General features: G+C 43.6%; 1 long non-coding RNA gene across 2 annotated transcripts; it reads right to left on the bottom strand.

The window, feature by feature from the left end:
- Nucleotides 1-6,661: 6,661 nt before the first annotated feature.
- Nucleotides 6,662-21,360, bottom strand: LOC122160974. Of its 2 annotated transcripts, XR_006169016.1 has the most exons (6): nucleotides 20,547-21,360; nucleotides 20,226-20,361; nucleotides 19,496-19,580; nucleotides 8,000-8,133; nucleotides 7,762-7,906; nucleotides 6,662-7,322 (listed from the first exon to the last, which is right to left on the bottom strand). It is a non-coding gene; the product is annotated as an uncharacterized LOC122160974 (long non-coding RNA). The 2 variants fall into 2 exon arrangements; XR_006169017.1 differs by lacking the exon at nucleotides 19,496-19,580.
- Between the last annotated feature and the right edge of the window lie 1,211 nt (nucleotides 21,361-22,571).

Genomic DNA, 22,571 nt, shown 5'->3' with positions numbered 1-22,571 from the left:
ATAAAGTTTTCTGGGCCCTGAACAGAAGTTCTCCTTGGTAAGGCGGGACAGCTTTAAATCCTTTCTAGGGCCCGTAAGAAATAGCTTACAACAGCAGCAGGGAGGAAAATAAGTTGAAATAAAAAATGAAGTCATCACTTACAATTCACGGTGGAAGGACTAACAGTAGTGTGGTTTTTTTTTAAAGAAATTACTTAGAAGTGCTAAATGTTGAGAAAGAACACCGAGAGTTGAAATGTTTGGTTCCTCCAGTGAGATTTAATGGCAGAATTTTCCAGGCAGCCACATGATGGAAGGAATTGCTCTGATGTGGAGCTCACCTGGGCCCACTGACGCATGCAGTGACCATTGCTGCTATCACTGCCCTGTGACCTGTAAAGAAGGTTATGACAGAAAGCCACCCAGTTTCCAAGGTACAGGAGAATAAAGAGCACAGAAATTCATCCAATCTCATTAAGTGTGGGAGAGATGCTGGAGAATAAATGAGCAGTGGAGAGGAACAGCGTTCTCAGCCCACAGGATGATTTTCAGATAAAATTCAAGCACTGGCCCAGAGCACGAGGAAATTTCCATTGCTGTTCATACTGTCCATCCTCTGGACAAATAAAGGCTCCCACAAGCCGTCATCTTCTCATTGCCTTTCAGTAGTGCTGCTCTTATAAAGCAGTAAAAACCCGAGGGCTGCAGGAAATGCAAAGCATTTCTCTTCATTGAACAGTTCTAAAGGAAAGAGGTAGCATACGGAGAAATATTTCATATGAAATCACACCTTCATTCCTCTCCCATTTCACTTCTCCATTTATCAATTCTATCCTCCTGCCCTCCCACCCACACACCCCTGCAATCATTAATGCTTGTGAAAGAGCATAAATTTTTCATAATAAAGGACATTTTTGTCCATTATCTTGAGAATAATATAGTTCATTTAATACACTCCCTTGGAAAAAAATATATATATGTTTAGGTTTGCTGTAAATAGATGCTCTTTCCCAGGACAGTACATTGCACTGAACTACTCGGTTTTCTTTTGGATTTATAAAGGTACAGAACAGTTCTGTCTGGGGATGGTGATTTTGTGTGTGGAAAATGCTGACCAACACGTGGTGCCTGGTGTGCTACTTAACAGGAGCAGACACGATTCCCTGTTGAGCCCTTCTCTAGCAATGCCCTCTCTCAGCAGCCTCTGCAAGCAGAGGAAATGGAGGAAACTTCAGTTTGCATGCTGCAAAGATACAGAGCTGTTCTGCCCCAAACCCCGCCGGGGAGGAAAGCAGCATTCCCATGCACGGGGACAGCAGGCCACAGGAGATCCTTCGCGATGATACATTCCCTTCTTATCACTCTGAGAAATGAGAGCAGCAATTGCACAGCAGCCTCGCCTGTCTGTGAGAGGTACTGCATGAGGAGCGCGGAAGAGAGGAGTGACCTCAATCAGAACGGTGAGTTTTGAGGTGCGCTTTTTTAATGAAGCTGAGTTTAAAAAAATAATTAAAAAAAATAAAAATAATAAAAAAAAAACACCTCAGTCATTCCTTGGCATTGTTAGAACGTGACTCCGAGTAACTTAAAACCTCAGAGGGGGCAGGAGGTGCAAAAGGAAGAGGCGGCAGTGCCGCATTCGGCCAGCAGGTGGCGCCCGCGCCCAGGCAGAGCGTGGCCGGAACGGGCCCGGAGCAGAGCTCGGTGCAGCGCCTGGTACAGCGCCCCGCAGGGCCCGGCTGCGGCTCTGGTGACAGGCGGCTCCTAAGCTGGTAAAATAAGCACCACAAAAGACAGCATTGTACCTTACAGCCATCGTATCCTCTCCGTCGTGCACTAAAATGAGATCCTTCTGTCTCAGTCATCTCTTTTTCTAAAGGAAGGCAGTAATAACAGAACGCCCCCCAAAACACTGCGGACAGAAGCTGGGTTTCTGTAGGATCAGACAATTCGTTCTGTAAGCCCACAGCATCCACACAGGGATCTCTGCCAACGACCACTGGCAGAAACACTGCTGGCTTGTTCAGGCTTGTAGAGCTGAGAAAGTCCATTAGGTTTGCAAGAAAGAACAAGCTGAAATAAAACTGCACACTTCAGTGTGCCTTGCCTTAATTAAACTGTATGACCGTCACACAGCTGACACCTCCGATGCAAACACAAAGGAGCCACATGTGTTCCCCAGTTAACGGTGCTTTATTTTCTGGCAGAACTTTCCAGGTGGAGTTTGACGGGGTGAGTCTGCATTCGGTGGATATCAGAAGCTGCCCCACGTGGAACCAGGGCTCCTCAGGGCATCCTTCTGGATGGATGTGTTCCAGAAAGCACTTGGAAAGTCAAGATTGCCAAAATAGTAATTGGAAAAGATGTGCATCTTTTCATGAGTCTGCGATTTTTAGTTTTGCCACCTACCCTCAGTGTGCTGTCAAGGAGTCTGCTGCCTCGAGTGCTCTGTGCGCTCACAGGACAGACAGGAGAGCATCTTCTAAGTAACCCTCAGCCCCACAGTGCCCTGCCCTCTGCCCAGTGACTGTAGCTACTACTGCCAACAAGCTCCATACCCCATTCTCCAGCCTGTCTGACGCCACACGGGGCTCTGGTCAGTTTCCAATGGTGGCCATTAAACCAAGGCAGTGTTGGCATGTGTTTGAGAGAGGATGGATATGCATACACATACATCTATCGACACAGCAGAGACAGAAGAGCAAAGGCAGAATGCAGCAGATCCACCCCAGCAAGACTGCAGCCATTGCTCCTCTCATCTCGCTTCTCCCTTCTCTAAAGGCCTCACAGCACTCTGAGCAAGCTTTCTCCTGCTAAGTGGACTCCGATGGGTTCTGCACTGAAGCAAGGAAGTTCAGAGCACAAGCAGCCTGCAAGATCAGCCCTCTGGGATGAGCACTCTGTGCTCAGTGTCAGACACACCAGGGAGCCCAAATTGACAAGCTAGTCCAGTGTTTGCTGGGCAGAGGGCTTCCATAACATGGTTTTAAATTGCTGTGTTATTTTTACACTAGGCAGTAAAGCATAATCATAAAGACTGATTACACAGGTGGCTGGTTTTTTTTTTCTCCAAAAAAAATGGGAAAAAAAAAATCTATCAGTCCTGTGCTGCATTTTTAACGTTGAAGAACCAGAGCTGAAGTAATGAATGTTTGCTGTGGGTGTTTCAGGACCGCTCTGTCCGCTCAGGGCTTGTGAATGTATGATCTTTGCTTTCCTCTGACAGCTAATTAATGGATTCTCAGAGAGAATCTGCTTTCTAAAGGTGAGAAAAATGATTTCTGCAAAGAAACAACAGCAAACATGGCTGTAAAGGAAAAACAAATTTTGCTTGGAATATGACAGAGAAAACATTTCAGTAAGCAAAGTGCTGTTGGCTCTGGTTGTTTCTGGGTAGAAAAAAATATCTGTAATTTTTCCTTTGTTCTATTACTTGTGATAGACAGACTTTAGATTTGAAGTTATTTTCTCCATGCCTGTTTTTATCAACATGATATCTTTCCAATCATATTGTTCATTCTGGCTGCATAACATTATGCCATTTGCAACCCATTATGGCATGTTTTTCCAATGATTGGCAATAGAGAGCAATATAAAGCTGTTTGTAAGGCAGCTTCTTGTGTATATAGCTTAGCAGAAGTAAAAGATATTGAAAAGAGATGCTTCCAGAGCCATCATCTTTTTTCTTGGCTCATAAAACTGTTTTGGAACTTGAATATTAAAGTGTAAAACTTAAGCCAAATTAAAGTGCTGAAATGTTTACTGAGAGTCATATTTTAGGACCAAGTAACTTCAAAAGTATTAAGAAAAAAAAAAAAAGGATTTGAGGACAGAACAGGAAAACCCAAACAGCATGGCTTAGCTACAAAACACTGCATTCACTGAAAGTGGGAAAGCACTAAATAGCCCACTTATAAGGGCACTTCATATTGACAAACCCCACCAAGCACAAGAGGCTGAGAGCCGTGTTCAAGCCCCTTTGAACATCAGGTGAAAAATGTGAAGCCAATGCACACAGACTTTTCCTTATAAGAAGCAAGTCTTTGGCAGTTAACAGTCATGGAACTTTGCTAATTTCAGTATGGAGCTTGAAAGTCATCTGCAAGTGATCTGGATTTAGCAATGCTCCCAGGAAGCCAGTGTGCTGATGTGCCTATTTGATGGAGAACTTGCTTTGAACAGGTATTTGTTACAGGCTTTGCCATCATTCTTTGCCCTCCCTCCTTTCTGGGAGGGGAGACAATCCCCTTGAGGTGCTCTGTGGTGGTGTTGGGCAATTCTGTTGCTTTCCACGTCTTCCACTGTTTTTGCATTGCTGAAAAAGAAAAAAAAAAAAAGCAGCACAAAGTGGAAAAAGTGCATGTTTTCATAGAGAGCACAGAGGCAGTTCCTGTCAGTCTATAGAGCACACTGTGCACGATGGCCCAACTATTTTTCTTTTCTGCAAAAAAGATTCCCTTGAGCAATCCCAGTTCCAAACCAGTTGGCAACCAGCAGCAGCCGAGTGCTCCAGATTGTGCTGCATCAGAATACAGTTACAACTACTTAAAACCCAATTAATTCTCTTTCATACTTTCCCATCAAGCTGCAAAGTTCCAGTTGGCAAGGCTTTTTACTTTGATTTTGAATTCCTGCTTGGAAGATTAACTGAAAATGGATTTGGCTTGAATAGCCGCACTGAACATATTTTGTTTTATTTTGTTGCCATCTCAAATAACAATACTTAGCACTCTTCGTCTTTAAAGCATTATACAAACACTGAGTCACATCCCCTCACAACACTGTCGTGACATCACCTCCTGTAAATAAAGTCGTTCTCCTTGCAAGAGGTGGAGGCTGAGCAGGAGACCGGCAACTCATGCAAGGTAACAGGAAGAGCCCTTGGCAGAGGAGGACGTAGAAGTTTCTTGACTTCTAGGCTGACCAAAGCCATCTCCTGCTCTGACAAAGCTGAGATCTGGCAACATTTGGAAAAGATCTTTGGCTCCTTGCTCAGTGATACAGGTTCACAGCAAGGTCTGTGCTACGAGGTCTCTGCCCTGCCCAGCAAATGAGAAGTGTGCAGGGTTTGAACAGGGTACGGTTTGTACAAGGCTAACACACACTGGGCTGTCCCTAACCTGTGTGCCTGAATTAGGAGCCTCAGGTCGCTCTGTACTCAATAGAGAAAGCTGAGTCCTTTCAAGGGAATTCCAAGATGTTAATTTAGGCTCCAGTGACTACAGAGAGAGCCTATGCTCCTAAATTAGACGTCTAAATCAGTAGTCTGTGTGAAGCAGATTTTGTGTGAATATAGCCCTACAAATACGTACTCTCTGCAGTGCCAACTCACATGAAGTGAACTAATCTCAAACATGTAGGGAGTATAGTTCTCACAGCTTCTTTTCTTGAAGAAAACTGACAGAGCAAATATACATCTTATGTTCCTTTGTTCTCCCCCTTATTTGGCTTCTTCCTAAACATATGAAGAGATATTCAGACTAAAAAGAATTGGATTACTCTCTATAAAGCTGTAATGTTACTCACAGAACCCTTTTGCTAAACATTCCAGGGCACAAGCAAGGGAACTGCATCTCCTAAGGAGCATGACAGCTATGTGGAAACCAAATCTAGCAGGTTTTGTTGCATTTATACCTCTCCCTGTGGTCATGTACCCTTGTTTCTAGACCTGAAGGTGCTGTGAAGAAATCACATCACCAAGAGGCTGAATGAGCCAGAAATGAAGATGCTGCTGGCTTAGGGTTGTAGCCAGGCCCATTGCTTCTGCTGCATAGCTTTCAACAAGTTATTGCACCTCCATTTTCTTCCAGGAGCTAACCTTGGTCTCAGGAGATGCTCAGGAGCTTTCTATAACAAATCCTAGTGCCATTTTTTGAGTTATGTGAGAGTTGTCAGTAGAATTCTCAGCAGTATTGCCTAAACTGCAGAGTGAGGTCTGCTGGTAGGCAGCATAAGCAGGCTTGTATGACACCCTTATGCTCTTCCTTCTTCTGACAAAGTTTCAAGCCATTAAGCTTAAGAAGCAACAGCTCTGTCAAAGTCTTAAAGATGCTTCCGGATCATTTTAAAGCAGGGAAATGTTTGCAAGAACTCTAGCTCACAGAAAATGGTTCAGGGATATTGTAGAAGGAAAGAAATAAAGGAAAGGGGAAAAAGAAAAAAAAAAGACCATTTTAATATATATTTCATGGCGTGGTTGTGTGATTAAACTCTACAATTGTACCAGCCCAATTTAGCTCTCCACCTCTGCAGAGACAATAATATGAGGTGTGCAGGTTCTCACTGTTCACAAGAAAACTTTGGCCCTCCAAAATAAGCTCATTTCTTTCTGCCTCAACTACAGGAAATTCCAGCAGGGAGAAAGGTCCTGAAACTATGAAAGCTGGAGCCAGTGAATCTGGCCACAGCAGGACTAATGAAACTGGACAAATGAAACGTCCAAAACTTCACCCATAGGTTACATCACCCTTGCTGCTCTTCTCAGCGTAGGTAATGTATTCTGATCTCTCTAATTAAAAGGAAAAACAAAAATGCCAATAGGCAGCTTTTCAAGCAGCAAGTCTTATTTCCACAGCTGACATTGTTAGGAGCACAGATTCAGCCTATGTCTTCAGCAGCACTTTCTTGCACTCTTATTCTCGCACAGAGAACCATTTATGTCCTTTCTATCAGTGAGGCAGAAGGAGCACAAAAAGAAGTAAGAGCACATAAGAAAATACAGGAATAAAAAGAGGACGTCTTTAAAAGAATTTTGGTGAAACTTTCTCTCCCAGTTGTGGCTTTTGCTTTATTCTGGATATCCTTCACTTCTTTGGAGTTTGTGCTAACAAATTCACACCCAGGGAATAAAGTAGAAGTATAAATAAAGTAAACCCATCATCCAGACTGTATCAAGTGCATAAAGATTCCATAGCCGTGTGTTTGTCCTCCATATCCAGACCTTCTAGTAGCAGAACGGTAAAGTACAGCAGGATAAACTGCATGATGAAAGAAGCAGAAACAAAATTTTGTACGTTCCTTTTGCAGTGCTATGTACAGTGAATAAAAGAGGTGCAGAAGGACAAGTTCTAAATTGATATTTCTCATTCGATGATGTCTGGAGGTCCCTTCCAACCCCTACAGTTCTGTGCTTCTGTGATCACGTAATAATTCTAATGAAGTTAACAAGTACCAACACTGAAAGCTGGATCAGGTTCAGATTCCCACTAGCAATTCTGCACACAGATCTGTTAACCACTACTGAATTTCAGATAGTTCCTCTTATGGGTACGGAATTACATCCTTGTGTTTCATATAGCCTTCACAGAAGCTTCACTGTTTTTCAGGTATAATGAAGTGATGAGCTGTGGAATAAAAAGGAAGAAAATGAGCAGGGTAAGTAGCTAGACACCAAAAGACTATATGTATTTATTACTTCAAAGTGAAAACGCAGCGCAGACAGGAAGGGGAAAAGGCTCAGCAAAAGCACTTTCAGCAGAGCAATTTAAAATTATTCACATATTCCTTGGAAAGAATCCACAGCACTTTCATCTGGTAACAGTAGCACCGTGTTAGGAAACAGCACTTAGAAATGTTGGATTAAATAGCTATCTTGTAAAAATCAGGTGGAGGCCATTAATCCCATTCATCTGTAACCAGCCTGAAAACCCTTCTAAGAAAGCAGAGATATGCAGCAAAGGGCACTGGTGATAAGAAACAAAAGCACAGCTGTCATGATTTTTCTTTTCCAAGGGTAAACTTGGTTGGCCTGATGGTAACACATGGTTAACAGCTCCAACTCACCAGGGCTCCACTGCCATGCAGTGCAAGCTTACAGACAGTGCTTACATAAAGAAATGGTCAGGACTGGAAAAGCCCTTTCTTAGATCCACGCTTAACGCTTGCAAGTTCCTTGTTTTCATCATGCTCCTTCACACCTTGGGAGTTTCTAAAAGCAATGTAAAGACAGTAATTTACACACGGAGGTGCCGTATGCATTTTATACACAGGCAACTTGCAGCACCAAAGTCAACATCCTCACCTGATGTAAAACATAAGGCCATGGTAATGAGGAGCATAAACGCGTGGGGTCAGATCTGCTCAGCAACACTTCATTGAAATAAGTGGAATTTTACATTTTTAAACAGCTGCCTTCTCCTCCGAGTAGTGATATTGCTGGGGAAAGGAAAAAAGGCAATGTAAGCATGAGCATACCTGGGTGCAGTTTTCACTACGAACGTGTCAGGAGGCACCGTTGGTGCCAGCTCACTCTCAAACTTCCCAGAGGGCTAAAAAGGATACATGTAGGAAAGGAGAAGGACGTGTAGGTAAGGCTTAGTTTTGAATCAGCTGGTCTGGCCCAGAGAGTGCAGATTGCAAACAAAGCAGTATGGGTCAAACAGGAGTACAAATAGACCCCAGCCAGACCGGGCAGAGAGGAAGCTCTGTAACAGCACGGATTCCCTCTTCAGGAACAGCTGTCACTCCAAATAGCTCCTGAATAGCACTTTCATGAAAATTCCACTGCTAAAATAATAAACAAGCAAGCAAAATAACGGCCAGAAATACACAAGTAAAGAATAAAAATATATCTGCGTGCACATATATACGTGTGTGCATGTGTAAAAATATACAGAGAGAAGAAGTGCTCTCAGTGTTCTCAGTTAAGCCCAAAACACCACGCAAAGAGAATCTGGTGTTCTTGCAGAGCCTATGGACAGAAAAAGCCTAGCAACTGTGGTCGTTAAAGATATAGAGAAGATTTCTTTAAAAAGCAAGAGGGCAAAACCCAAGAGTCATCAGAGCTCCTTTCATTAGACGGGCCAACTTAATTAATTAATTTGTTCAATTTGCTGCTGTTCTATGCATCGGTGTAAATGCAGACTCAAGAGCAGGAGGCTAGAGGTGATGGGAATGAAGCTCATTAGGAAGCAATAAAGAAGGAAGAGACACCAGAAAATGAATGCCAGTTCATTGGCAGAATTCTTAAAAATGCCATTTGTCTTCATGACACAGAGGGAGAAGAGCTCGGCGAGCCTGTGCATATGGTTAGCTTGCAGAGACCTTTGGCTCCTGCTGGCCTTTGACCTCAGCGTTTCAATCAAGGCATGAGGCTGTGAACAGGGCCACCTCTTAGCATTCAGTAGCTACAGCTCTTAAAGATCACGAGCCAAACCCAGAGTAAATAAATGAATATTTTTTAAAGACACCAACTATGGGATTTCATATGTGACTCATACAAATGCTGAAAGTCTGGCACAATACTGATACAAATCTGAAAATCCAAGGTCATTTGCACCGTAGCCTTTGGCACACCTTGCCTCCTATTTGCTGACATTTCACACCCTCTGGTCCCCTTTGACCCACAGTCCTTTTTCTGCCCATCTGAGCTCAGCCCACTGCATATTTATTTCCAAATGAACAGGCACAAACCAACCTGAGCTCCTCACAGAACAATAGTACTGACAACCCTTTTTACCACAGCTCCAAGTACAGACAGCCTGCTGATTACAAATCTGTGGAACACATCAGAGATTCTGCAACCAGCATTTATCCTTCTTGCCATCTTTCATAGCAAGGAGCTGGAGCTACTGCTAGGTAGGAAAAAAGAACTCAAATGTAGGAGCAAAACCCTAAAAACAGCGAGCTGCAGCATTCCCCAGGGAACCAAGCTCTGAAAAGGAGAGAACTCTCCCACATTTCTACACAAACTTCAGGGTAATTGCTCTGGAACAAGGAAGCTTTCTCCAGCCAAAATCATAGAATCATAGAATGGCCCAGGTTGAAAAGGACCACGATGCTCATCCAGTTTCAACTCCCTGCTATGTGCAGGTCGCCAACCAGCAGACCAGGCTGCCCAGAGCCACATCCAGCCTGGCCTTAAATGCCTCCAGGGATGGGGTGTCTTCATACCAAGTGATGGCGCACGTGCGTGAGGCCGGAGGAAGGCTGGCACCCCCTGGTGAGGAGAGGCTGTGGCTGGGGAGCAGAGAGGGGTGCAGAGCTGTATCCTGGGCTCAGCCTGAAGGATGCACCCAGAACACACGACTGACCATCGTTGTACCCACATCTAGCCCAGAGAGGCCAGGAGCCATGCGGATGTGAGGAGTCATCCTCTTGTAACTGCACTTATCAAATTATGCAGTCAGTGTAAGCTGCTTTCCCAGGTGGCTTACCATCCCTTTGTCCCTGACTGCTCCAAACCTTCCTGAAGAAGGTGTTTTCCCTCCTCAGGCTCTCTAAGAAGAGCAGCAGTGGTCATTTTGTGTGCATTTCTTTTGTGCTTCACCTGGCCAGGGGTTGCCAATGGGCACCAGTCACCTCTTTTTCCTCCACTGGGGCACAGAGCCAGCAGTCTTTCCAGGGAAACTCTACAAGCTGAGACAGACATATCCCATAAATAAGTCAGACTCAATTATTTTATATCAAAACAGTATCTTAGTGTTTAATGAGTGCAACTGCCAATACAAAGAGTCACGCATTATGAATCACTATTTTCTCCTTCCCAGCACTTTCTAATTTCCTGCTAAGGAGACAAGCTGAATGGGGTCATTAATCTGAATTAGAAATACTGTGACCTGCTCGGCACTTTATCCGCTAACATTTTCTGGCATAGCAATAGAGGATGGGATTTTGTATTTCAGACAACAGTAGGATGTGAGAAATGTAGGCTCTCATTTTAAATAACCTCAGGAAGAAGGGTATTTTTACTAGCAAACTCTTAAGTGTAAATGCAGCATAGGATTCTTTGCCTTGGAGCTTCACAGAAAAGAGCAGACAGCAGATAACATTCTCCTGAAACAAGCTAGCTTGGGGACTTCTCTCCTCAACCTTCCAGTTAAACATTGGAGTACTTTTGAAATTACGTGGAGGAATGAGATCACAAAACAACTATAAGGAGAAATGTAAAAATATGAGAAGAGTGTAACAGCAGTGCTCAGAAAACAAAGGAAGAGCATTGTCCCTGATTTCATTTTCCATTTACAATGCAATTTTCCTCACCTGAGACCCCAAATGCTCCGACAACAGATAGGTCACGGTGCATCCATGCTCCTCAGGCAGAGCTGTGCTCTCAGCTCTCCAGGTGTGCTCAAAGACACAAACATGACAGAGCCCTAGGGGTCTGATATCTGAAAACATCTGGGCATTCAAGCTGGGCTTTCTTTTTTTAATCCTACTTTTATTAGACTAAAATGGAAAGTGCAAGCTCTAGTGATGGAGCACAGCCCCATTGTGCAAGGCACAGAATGAACACGGCCCAACAAAAACAACACACCAGAACTGAGACCGAAGCGCTGCCCGGACCTGTTGCCAGCCGCTCTACAAAGGAATGCACTTCCCTCCAAATAACTTTCCGCAGATGGATAATCCCAGAAAAGTCAGTGGGAGTTTTCCACAGGCCTTAAGCTGCTCCTGGAAACGAGAATTTCCAGCCTTCAGCCCAAGGCCCTGCGTTTCCAGAGCTGCTGGCAGCCGCCAGCTGGGGCTCTGCATTGCGAGCAGCAGCGCACAGAGAGGGAAGCGCTGGCAGAGGATGCTGCAGCGAAGGCAGCACGTGCATCTAGCACAACAGGGAGCAGCCAATTCTCACTACAAATTGTTTGGTAATTATTCTCCATTCCCTTGTATACATTTGAGAAGCCAATAAGGTCAGAAGCCAGTAGTAAAGCTTTTTTTCTCTTCTTCAGTAAAGTCATAATTTTCCCCTGCCTATGGCAGTTTTACTATGCCAAGTTCCCTTCAGCATTTAGTTTGACTTAGAACTAAGTCATCTTTCTTCTGACCCAAACCTCTGCCTCCCAGCGTGTCAAATTTATCATCAGCTTTTGATACCATGCTAGAAAGTTGTATTTTATAGCGCAAACAGTTTTCAGTTTTGCCAGTCTCACTGCTAAACGTGTATTAAGGCAGACTAGAAATTGGAGCCAAGTAAATGAACTCAGGCTGAAGAGATCGGCTTACAGCTGCTCAGATTGCTGTGCTTCAGTTCCTGGCTGTGCGCCCGCCCTCAGGCAGGTGACAAGCACCTGTGCTTCAGCATCTTCTCAGCCGGTGCCACAGCAGAGGAGGAGGAGAAATGTTAATGATGCAACTATTTAATTAAGAGGCATTCTGTGCTGGAAAACATTAAAGAGGGCAAAGAGACAGAAACTCCTCTCTTGATTTTTATTTTTTTTTTAATTATAATTAAACATCCAGTGCCAAAAAAGAGCAAAGTAGCCTTTAAAAGTCTGCTTCTACTTAGAAGTAACCTATCTGCTGTATAATCAGATCTGACTTCCTTTGATTCAACAGAAAGAATTGCAAATGGCAGTGCTTACGACCTGTGGCTTGACAACTGTTTTAATATCAGGAAACGACTTGCTATGCGCTGTGCCAGCACCGCATCGTGGTCTTCTATTTTTTCCTATTTTCAGTCACTGGCTGTAAAAAAAAATAATAATAAATTACGTTTTGGCAAACAGTAAAGAGAGCAGGAACTGCTGGTCAGCAGTCCTGCTGTTTCAGCAGCCTGGCTCTGCCAGGAGCTTTCAGGAAAGCCACCTCCTCTGCTCAAGCTTTACAGGTTACTGCTGTCACAAAGCCTCGCTCACAGCTGTGCATCCCAGGCCAGGCACACCAGTGGCTCTGCCTTGGCTTTGAGGATTGTCCAAGCAGTCATCTCATTGACTTTCTTTACTGCACGCTGCTAACCTTTGAAAAATTTCATTGTTCCTCAAAGAAAACCTCGTGATTTTCCACTGACACGTTTCCACTGCTGGGCAGCACCCCTGTCCTCACAGCAGGTCACAAGGCATTGAGGACAACAAACTCCATCCTCAAATGAATTCCGTGTCCAGTTTGAATGGTGACACCCATCAGTACATCCGAAACTCTCTGACATTTCCAAATCCCCAATAAAGTAAAGCTGTAACACATTCTAACACTTTTAATTTTTTTTTTCTTACACTGCCATCCTGTTTTTCCAAAGGAAATACAGCAGCTCTTTTCATGGGCTTTTTGAGAATTTTGGAGGCTGACACACTGCCATGCAGTAATTCCTAGAAAAAGGAAAGTAGAACAACTGAACATTTGAACTCCCACAAATAACCTCCACAATGATTTTCCACATGACCCAGAAGAATTATTTTTAGAACCAGAAAAGTAGTTTTATCCTCTATTTCCACCTAATCCCTGCAATGTTGGATAGGACATTCACGAAGAATGAGCGTTATTATTTCTCCGTGATGCATATTTGTTTGGAAAAGCTGTAATTCTTAGAAATACCAGCCATGATGAAGACATGCTGTACTGAGCACTGAGTAACCCACGGGATGAGACAGCTTCTGCCTCCTGAGAATTTGCAACCAAAACAGACAAATTAGAGAAAACAAGATGATGGAAATGCACTTTGCAGATAGGGGTTCTTCAGCTTCCAGTTTCATCCCCCATTTGGTGTGAGGACAGGCCACCAACCCTGCTGAGCCTTAGGCTCTACTCCAAGTCCAGTGACGTGTCCATCAAACCTGCAGTGACTGTAATGCCACGGCGAGATACAGAAGGTAGTGCCTTGCACAAGGCAGTCAGACTTCCCACACAGATTTACTTATTTGCTAATCTTTTGTTTCTACAGCTGGAGGACAATCAGCAGCCAACGCCAGATGCTGAGTAAGCAGCTGTTCCAGTATGACACGTCACAGAGCTTTCATTTGCACGCTGCAGCAAATGAAGCCATACATTTTATTTACTGTAAAAGCCCCTTACTACATGTCAGATGCCAGAATAACACAAATTCTGGTGCAAGCAACTAAAGTGTATAACAGCAAATGTTCGTGGAGGAGCTAAGGAAATGTGCACAGTGCGATCTACCAAGTCCCAAGAAAATGCTGCTCTCCACAGATGGGTGATTTTCTTATCAATTAGTCTTTCGGTGGGATAGAATAGGCTCTGTGCATTGAAAAGCTCTGTTTATGTATTACAGAAGTGTAATGCATATAACAGTGAGATCAAAAGCAAATGCTCTGCCAAGTAAAAGCCCCACCAAATATCTCAGCAACTATTTTAATAGCTATTTTAGTAGCTAACAACAAACATAATCCAAATCTATAAGCACTCATCTATTTCCAACACCATTTCTAGAACTGGTAACAAGCACTTTGTGGTCTCACCCAAAGTAGTGCAGAGTGCCTCAGGAACCTACTGAATGTGGCATCTCATCTCTCCTCGTGACACCTGTCACGCAGTGCTGCTTGTTTTAAGTCATTTTCACACAGAGGGTGGTGAGGCACTGGAACAGGTTGCCAAGGAGGCTTTGGATGCCCCCTGCAGGCATTCAAGGCCAGGCTGGATGTGGCCCTGGGCAGCCTGGTCTGCTGGTTGGTTACCCTGCACTCAGCAGATGAGGATTGGAACCGGATGAGCATTGTGGTCCTTTTCAACCCAGGCCATTCTATGATTTGCATTAATGTTCACATTACAGAAGGTTAACTCCCTGTTCTCCTCATTCTGTGGGTAGAAGAAGCTACATGATAGACTGTAGGAGTGTTGGGTCAGCGTGGAACCACATCTCCTCAACAATGTGCAGGGCAGCTCAGGGTGCAAGCTACACAAACATTCACTTACTGTGAAAACACACGGGAATATCATCAGAACACATCTGACAGGCAAAACAAAAACATCCCATCAGCCCTTTTCATTTCCATGAGCCCTGCTCTGCCCCGTCCTGGAGAAAATCAGGTTACTTCTCACACAATGTGCTGTTGCTGTCAGGTTGTCCCAGCAGGGAGCAGGCTGTGCTGAAAGCCAGCATTCGGCAGGGACCGAGCAGATCTGCAGCTGCATCCCTGTGCTGTCCCCAGGTGCTGCCCAGCTCATGGGAGGTGCATGCTTGGATTTTTCCCAACCTTCCAGTATGCATGGTTAGAAAGAAAGCACGAAGCTCAGGGAGCAACAGGGCTCAAGGGCAGTGGGACAGCAGCAGCAAGCGTGAATGCACCCTTTTGCTGCTCTTCAAAAACAACCTGACCTGCATTTATTTTAAGAACAAAAGTCATTATCATCAAAAACTCCAATTCTGAAGAGCCCAGAAGAAATTTACCAGCAGCTAAAGCAGTCCCATCCACAGCTCAACGTCTATGTGCAGCATCATCAGACATTCTGGGTTTGATTTGCTTAGAAGGCTCTCGTCTTTATCTGATTTCTTTCCCTCCCTCCTGTACTGGGCAGCATGTTCTCATTTAGGCAAATAGCATTTCTGGTTCTTTAATTATAATGCAGCATAATCAGAAACAACTGAGCAGGCATCACCAAGGCACAAGATAGAACAGCTTGTAGCACAAGCCACTGTATTAAGGCTGTAGACGATTTTCATTTATTTCCTTGTTAAGGAACATAAATGAGGCCCTAAATTATTTGGAGATGCTTAAAGAATATAGGTACAAGCACTTGGTGAGTTAATCACATCCAGACAGCGGTCTATTGGTAATTTCTTTAATTACAGTACAACTAATCAAACATGGGAAACTCAAAAGAGTTGGCTGGTTCCTATGGATTAGGCTGCAGGGGTCCCATCTCATTTCAGCGACTTAACTCACAATTTGAAGCAACGTATTTTCAGCTCCAACTGCAGAACACAAACTAAGCTGCAGAGCAGATGGTGAGGTTACTATACCATTTTCTGTGCTTCTATTTAATACGGCTACAGCTGAGGTTTGGTGAAAGGAGAGTATCAGTGATAAGGTTATCGAATGGGGCCTCTTTCTACGCCTTTAGTACAGTCAGTTGAGCCCTGCTACAAAAAAAATAAGCTCATAAACTTGTAGAAGCCAACTAGTTTCAGCCTTTCTCCAAAAGAACAAATACAATGATCAAACAAATGCAATCGTATAAACTGCTTCTTTCAACTGTTTTAAGGCATTTCTGTTCAAGACTGAAACTTCCTTTCTTTATATCATTACTTAGTTATGCTTATTTAGGTTTTGTCAAGTATTAAGTTAATTACTGTCATTAGCTTACAGTTTTCATGAATTGCAATCTAATTCGTTTTCTAATTATTTTAGCATGACTTTTTCATATTTCTAAAAGTCTTCCTGTAAAATAACTATAAGCTTATGCTTAGCTAATTCCGACGTATAAAAAGAATGAGAGCAGTTAATCAGGAGTGGAAATCAGCTCCTGCTAGAGAAGACCTAAAGAATCTTAAACGCATTCACAGTGACACGTGGAATAATAATTACTTTAACATGGCACTGTAATGGAGGAGCTAACAGAGTATATTACAATGCATGAAAATAATACCCTGTCTTTAATCCAACATATGGTTTTCATGAAAGATGAACTTAAATTACAGAGCAACCATGAAAAAAAAAAAAAAAAGTCGAGCAAGTGAGCGCAGGGACAGACAATTTACTGCCTTAATATCAATACAGAAGGAGAAATATCTTCCTGGCAAAGCCGATTCACACAAGGATGAAAAGTCAAACTTCAGGGAAATTCCCTTCATTAAACAAAGCAGTTGGAAAGAATGTAAGTGCTGTCCTTTGCTCTCCTGTCTTGAAATAGAAAGGAATTGCCCAAATACTTTCAGATATAGCTAGGTTTTCATGGTTAGACTGTCATTTGTATTTCTGCATCTTGATTCTCCAGAGAACTTAGTAACTTCCCGCTGAATCTCAGTTATAGTCCAACTAATTCGCACCTTGGATTTTCTAGGAGCCTGCTGACCTCGGGTGCACACAGTTAATTCTTCTCAGCCAATTTGTCTTATCCTTCTTTTCAGCTAATTCAATTACTTCTTGATTAGTGATACAAGACAAGGAAGAAATTAAAACTAGCAAAACATTAATGAGCAGCAGCAGGAAATTCACTTAAAGGCTTTCCTGGGAGAAGCCTTCCGAAGACCCCGATGACACAAGGAGTGAAGGGGGTGTCAGTGCTGTTCCCCCAAGTGGTCCTGACACAGTGGGACTGGCTGTGCTCTGAAATGCTCACCTCATCTGATCTTGTTCAGGCTATGTGTAGACAACACCAAGTTGAGTGTTGCAGTGGTGCAACAGAGGAAGGTCCATCCAGAGGGACCTGGAAATGCTTAAAAAGTGAGCCCACATGAACCTACAAGGTTCAACAAGGCCAAGTGCAAGCTGTTGCACTTGGGTCAGAGCAATCCCAGATGTGTGTACAGACTGAGAGAAGATCTCCTGGAGAGCAGCCCTGTGGACAAGGACGTGGGGGTTCTGGTAGACCAAAAGCTTGACACGATCCAGCAGCATGTGCTCATGGAACCAAGCACGTTCCACTTCTGTGCAGACAGAGCTGCCTTCCATGTCTGCTAGTGATCCTGATGATACTGCATCCACTATCTAGGGGTCAGAGAAGCAATCAGAGCGTTTAAGAAATAATTACTGCACACTGGTTTCTGCAAAGGAACGAGACATTCATTATAAGGTAATTATGGGAGGGACTTTTTCCATGATTTTCGTAGAAGAAACAGCAATAATAAGTTGTAAAGGAGAGGTCCCAGACCATCCCTTCATGTTACCTGATTCTCTAGCTACAATTCCCAAGAAAACATCTTCAGATGAAAACCAAGTTAGAATAAATTAGTTCTGCCTCTGTTCAGTACAAGACAGTACATTTCCTCTTACAAAAAACAGTTTTAAAACCCTCCTGGAGCAAATGAGTTGAGGAAGAAGCCAGGTCTGTGATGGAAGACATAGACCTCTTCCAACAGCTATGAACACCTGTTCCTTTTTGGAGAGTTGTGTAATTTTCCTGAATGCAAATTCCCCAATTAAAAAAAAAAAAAAAAGCATCATCTCATGCAGGTAGATGAAAATCAAAACACCAGTGCCTGAGAAAAGCACTGATCTTCAGTGCACACCACCAATAGATAGCTGAAGTCTGATCTGACAGGTAGCTCAGAAATTTGCTTATTACTGGAGTTGTTGGTTTACGATTAACCAACTTAAGCTGCAGCACTGCATACGAGTCCAAATGTTTTGCTGCACATGCATTCACCAGGAGCTTTGCTGGCTACTGAAAGGTTTAATCAAATACACAGAGGGTTCTGAACAGATACTTAGGCAGAGCATTCCTTCTACTAACTGTGCACTTAGTTGTGGTGAGCTAAATGCAGTTTTGCTGCAAAAAATAGAGCTATAGACAATACAGAAAGGCATTCTTTTCCACCATTTACAATTGCACATGCACAAAAACAGTTTACCTGAGGGGGATAGCATTCATCTGGCTGTCCCTTCACAGCATATAATGTTGTTATCTTCACCACAACTAAATGATGCTGCACAATGTGATTCCAGATAAAGAGCAATATGGAAAGCTGTTGAACCCTACAAAACTAATCACGCTGTAAAGATGAAAATGTTTCCTCTATCACAGGCATAATATAATAAAGAATACTTGCAGCCAGAGCAGTGGATGGTGAAAAGGACTTTGCAGTTTGCCACATGGTACTGCAGCCTGAAGTACTTCAGCAATCAGAGCAGGAAGGTGCCTCCTGGTGCCATGCTCAGAGCCATGCACATACTCCTCTAGTTAGTAGCTGAAGAGCCAAGTACATCATTGCTTGGGGGGACTTGAACACCAGAGCAAGTTTCAAATGAAAATCTTTACACATTGCCTCAGAATGCAATTTTCTCTACCAGCAATTTGAGACACCCCACGTCCTTCAGTACTGTGCAGTTCTGCTCTCTTAGCGTTCGCTAACATTGCCATAAGCTTGGCTTAAAAAAGAGACCCCTTTAATCAAAGCTTACTTAACAACTGGGCTTTTGGAATGAGGGGATCACCAAAGGACCCAACTTAGTGTGACAGTGGTGAACAGAAATTACTTTGGCTTAATGGGAAGTATGAATTCTGATCCACGAGGAAACAACCACCTTGTGCCAAGTGGGTAAGCAGAGCTTACACAGACATTTAATTCATACGAAATTCTCAGATCCAACCTTTGAATTCGAAAATTATCATAGAAATGGAGAGGCAGAGGTAAATATGACAACTTCATGCAATGTCAAGAGTTATTTCATTGGTTAAGCCTTCGAAGCACCATTTTGAGCAACACCTTTTGGTTGGGCTCCTCTGCCATTTAAACGTGTTGCATATTGGTTGAAGAAGTCTGGTCAGCATTGAGCTGTCACTGCCATGTCCTCATGACGTGTTGCAGCCAAGCATCCCAGTGTCTTCCATGGCAAAGTACCTGCCATTAGCATCTCCTGCCAACACAAGTGAGGTCCTGTTCAGGCCACATGGTGCCGTGCACATGCAGGATCAGAATTCATGTAGACCCTGTAGGCCTCACGAGCTCTTTAAGGAACAGCATTTCCTAGCAAAGCACATTCGTAACTCTCCCAGAAACAAGGGTTCCAGTATGACTCCAGTCAAAACCTGCTCCAAAGGAAGGTATGCTTATTTATATTCTGGAGACAGATTTGAGCCCTCAGTATCTTGTTTTCCATATTAACTTCAACAAAGTATGCATTTTCCAAGGCTTGCTAACGAGCCTAGCATACTTAGGAAAAAATTTGAAATATACAAACAAACTCACTGTCAGATGGGTTTTTCCAAGGCCTGGACTGAAGCTCAGGGAAGTAGGAAATAAATGTTATGTCCCTCCAAATCTCTTACAAACTCTGATGAAGAAAAAAGAAAAAACAACCTTGATTCTCAGGCCAAATCTCCCAGCTGCTTTTGCAATTCGTGACAGATCTGGCTGAAGAATCGGTTCATTTTTCTAAATCCTATTCCTTCTCACAAAAAACGTTGTTAAATAACATTCAAATCCTGCTTATTTTGAGCTTAAAAAACAAACTTTGTTATAAGACAGTGCCTTTTCCTGCAACGCACTTTTGCTCATACGTGAAAACACCACTGTGATGTTTCTTTTGGAAGTAGCACGACTCTGCCAGAAGCAATGCTGTTACTCAGAGATCAGGACGTTTGAGAAGAAAATTAGCAAATAAAAATAGAATGATAAGGAGACTAAAATCCTGGTGATCAGTAAAACTATCACAGCATGAAAGACAGTAAAGCTCTAGAAACTATATGCGTCGTAATACAACTGATGGGTGAACAACCAATGCAAGCTCCAAACGCGAAAACATATAAGTGTCAGTTTTTGAAGGACATATTTCACCACATATCACATATTTCATCAGTGCTAATCAGCACTGAATTCCCAAGGACTCTTCTACCTTCTTGCAGGTGTAACTTTTTCAGCAGTTCACCACCTAGCAAATGTTTCCTTTACAAATTCACAAATAACAAGGATTTTATACCTCAGCCATTGTAAGCAAAATCAGAAACCATTTCTGCACACAGTTCTTCGTGAAATTGTGTAACTTTGGGTTCGAATACACGTGTAAGCTGTAATCCAACTCCTCTGAGCATGTTCTCCTCACTGTTCGATTTTTCCTGTCAAAACACACAAAAATAACCATATAGGAACCGAATGTGTTTCTCAGAAATGCATATGCTAGGTTTGCCACAAAGCCTTTTTCCACTCCCAAGATCCATGACTCAAAATAGCCGTAGCTCTGAAGTACTGCCAAAAGACTGGCAAGTCACAAAGCAGCTTTCATATGTGCTCTGTTTCTCACCTCCCAAGTGAGGGTGAAGGGGTCTGGAGAGGTCCTGCTCAGATCAAACCTTTTTTCTGCCACAGGTAGCAGAAGCCTGTCTCTGTGCAGCTTCTTCCCATAATAAGGTCATCTGTAAGTGTGCTTCCTGTGCTGAAAAGTAGTAAATATTGTAACTTTTGACATTCTATAAACTTCAGCTGAAGGAATGGGCCTCAACGAATAGGGCATCTCTAATGCCACTACTTACAATGAGACAGCCACTCCCAGCCCCCAGATCAGTACACAGTTTTGATTGGTGAAAATTTAGGAAACAAGTTAGAATGCATTCCATTAAATCACACCGGCATTTGCAGACTGTTCATGAAATGAGAAGCCTACTAAGGCCAAATTACGTCACCTGAAATGGGACTTATCACCAGACAAGTAGATTTAGATGAAAACTTGCTTCATCAGACTAAGTTCTCTGGCTCGTCCTTGTTGCATGCTTCCTGAGCATGTCCTCACTTTCTCACATGCAGCACAACCACAGCCACCTTCCTGTTCTCTTCCATGAGCATGAGACAAGAGGCCACCTCGATAAGCCAGGCATTCGGAGACCGAAGGGAGGATGGAGACAGCATGGACTCCATCACACAGCAAACCTTCCTAGGTGTCCCAGAGTGCCACACCACAGCACGATCTGAGCCAGGTGCCATCCAACACATGCAGGAACGCGTCATCCTGAGGGAGGGAAACAGCAGCAACCTGGAGCTCAGCAGCTCACGTCGCCTCTCCTCAGAAGCCAGTTCTGCGGTATTTCAGGGAACAGGGCTCCAAGCCAAGCCCCAGCAGATCTATGGGACGATGAGGACTTTGAGAATTCCAGAGGTTGCCGCTCCAAAAATACACTGTTTGACCAGCCTGCTGTCAGAGCGATTCCTACTAAAGCAAACATTTAACATGTGCAAATACTAAAAGATGAATTTCCTGTTTGAACAGTCAGCACAACAGAATATTGCCAAAAGAATCATTGCAACATCTGTCAATGTAACCAACCAGCTACCAGCCAGAAAACAGGATGGCCACGGTCTGTCATCAAGAGCCAGAAGGAACGTCCCAGAAAAGACTTCCTGTATCCAAACTAGTCCACAGAGATAAATGAATGGCAGGACAGGGTGCAAGCAAGATGGTCACTGGCATCTCCTGCCCTTCCCTTTGTAGCCAAGTAAGCCAACAACCAGCTGAACAGTGGAAGTACCTTTGGTGTGGGGCTGGAGGAACACAGGAAAGCAGGAAAGGAGCCGTGCTCTGAGCAGTGATGAGCCTCATTCTAGCACCATGGCTCTGCCCTCCCCACGTTTAACCCAAGTGCTTATGATCACAGTGCCACATGTCCACAACAGACATGCAAAGACATTGCAGTGATGGCAATGACAGGTGATTAATATCAAGAAGACACCTGGCTTCCATTTTTTTTTATACAAATACTTCCCATGCCTTTACTCATTTTCTAAGCATCCACATCGCTTGAACAGTCACACTAGATGCAAGTTAATGAGGCATTAATGGGGCAGATCATGAGTTTTTCAGCTGTGACAAAGTTTAAAAAAAAAAACAACAAAAAACCACACACTTTGAATCCAACCGACAATAAAAATAATTACAAATTCATAGCAAGTTGAAATAGTTTGTTTTGTTTGTAACAGTTTTTAATGAAAGAGGCTACAAGACCAACCAAACGAGTACAGAGGGACACTGGAGGCAGTGGCAGAAGCTACTTGCCCTTATGGAGGTACTGAGCAGTGGGGCAGAGCAGCAAAAGGTGCAGGAAGCAGGAGGAAAGAACAAGCCAGCTGTAAATGGAAAAGATGACAGCAGAACTGGCGTCCTGCAGTCCTCAGGGCTTGAATCACTGGCTGGAAGCACACATCTCCACCCACGTCACCTGTCAGCATCTGCCACAGCCCAGATGTAGGCGTGGGGACCTGTATTAGGGCCAAAGCCACCAACTACTAACCCAGGGCATCACATGGGTCCTTACACACGGTCAGAAAGCAGGCACAG

Source organism: Centrocercus urophasianus, unplaced genomic scaffold (genome assembly GCF_019232065.1).
Source record: "Centrocercus urophasianus isolate 14NV4802_14NV808 unplaced genomic scaffold, USGS_Curo_1.0 seq_10, whole genome shotgun sequence".
NCBI lineage: Eukaryota > Metazoa > Chordata > Aves > Galliformes > Phasianidae > Centrocercus > Centrocercus urophasianus.
The sequence above is the reverse complement of the archived record's forward strand: the minus strand, read 5'-3'. Positions and strand labels throughout refer to the sequence as shown.